General features: G+C 43.0%; 1 protein-coding gene across 3 annotated transcripts in view; it reads right to left on the bottom strand.

The window, feature by feature from the left end:
- The window catches only part of LOC101850074, a 19,842-nt gene extending 18,774 nt beyond the window's left edge, over positions 1 to 1,068 (bottom strand). For 2 of the 3 annotated variants that reach the window (XM_005094635.3, XM_005094637.3), the window contains exon 1: positions 855 to 1,025. The gene's annotated coding sequence lies outside the window, so the exon portion shown is untranslated. Of the gene's footprint in view, positions 1 to 854 lie in introns of all 3 variants that reach the window. The other variant, XM_005094636.3, reaches the window with a different exon arrangement.
- Between the last annotated feature and the right edge of the window lie 424 nt (positions 1,069 to 1,492).

The following is a 1,492-nucleotide window of genomic DNA, read 5'->3' as shown; positions in this document are numbered from 1 at the left end:
ATCCCTTGCCCACTCTCAACCACCAACTCTCGCTCACCTCGCCTCGCCAGTTGCCGCTGGCTTGCGCTGTGCGTGCGCGAAGTCGCCCGCGGAACTACCTTTTGTCCGCACGCAGAGTACTATGACTATGAGAGCGTAGTTAGGCTAGGTGTGCGTAGTAATCACGGACCGAGACGGGTGGTCCGGTAAAGTACAATCCTACCGATCTAGATTCTAGATCTAGGCTAGCCTCGAAACTAGATCAATGATTTATGTCTGTCTGTCTAGATCTAGACCTAGGTCATAGATCTAGAACCTCGGTCTACCCTAAGCCAAGAAGAACTTTCCTTTTTCCGAAATCACAAAGTTCCCATACCGGGTCTGTATACTTTGTGACTTTGTTCCTGGTTACCGGGTCTGTATACACCCACACCTCATTCCGAAATAAGGAAAAACAGGTCTTGTTTCACACCGGGTGAGAATAGCCTACGCTGGCAAGTCTCACCCGGGGTGAGAGTATGAAAATCTAGATCGTATTATTATTCTCACCCCGGGAGAGGATAGCCACTTTTCCAGGTCCAGTCAGAAAGAAAAGGAAACAATAGTAAATCTAATATAGGCTACAAGAATCTAGACCAGCCAAAAGCGATTTTGGAGGTCGAGACAAGCATGTCACTGTCGTCAATTCAGTCCAGTAGTGTAATACAACAACAACATTAACACTAGAGACTAGATTCTAGACTAGAAGCCTAACACTCAGAACAGTAAACAATGCCCTTTTCTTGTGAGCCACTACTAAACTACTTCACTCTTCAGTCTTTACACACATGCTCCTGCTTGAAACAGAAAAGGGCAGAATCTGACATATTTCTTACCATATAATTGACAATTGGTAACTACATCGAATACTTAAAGCAAAAAAGCGGTCAGTGAGCCTTTGTTCAAGGGCAACGATTAATAAATAAAGAACGTAGAAACCCTACTTTTGCTTCTACAGGCAAAGTAGACGCCATAATGATAACTTTTCCAATCCCAACATCCTCATCGGGGACATGAAAACATCAACGTTCATCTCAGTCTAAGAAAACAAATAATAATGCCGATGCTCGTGCACAGTATTCATACAATAAGTTTTTCGTTTTTTATTTTTCTGTTATAATAATAATGTGGCCCAAAGGTCTTTTCTAAACACTAAATAGTATCTCTCTTGCCCTTTTTAACTCCCAGTGGAGCATAGCCCATCAACAACTTTTGAAGCCTGTCCTGTGCATCCTTTTCTAGCTGGTTCCACGATGTCCCCGCCTTTTCCATTTCCGCTTGTACCGCTCGCCTCCAATGCCTCCATGTCATATTGGTCTTCGAATCCTTTCTTACGATTTCCTCTAAATAATATAAACCTTAGAAAAGATCCCAAAAGCTATTTGGTAATCAGATTATGCTTAGAGGGCCATGAAAGCCACTGTTAATGAAAGCTACTGCCTTCCCTTTTCTGTAGGCTTCCCAGAAAGTTGAG

The sequence above is a fragment of the Aplysia californica genome, unplaced genomic scaffold (genome assembly GCF_000002075.1).
Source record: "Aplysia californica isolate F4 #8 unplaced genomic scaffold, AplCal3.0 scaffold00086, whole genome shotgun sequence".
In the NCBI taxonomy this organism is placed as follows: Eukaryota; Metazoa; Mollusca; class Gastropoda; order Aplysiida; family Aplysiidae; genus Aplysia; species Aplysia californica.
Note: the sequence above shows the minus strand (reverse complement) of the source record. Positions and strands in the feature narration are given on the sequence as shown.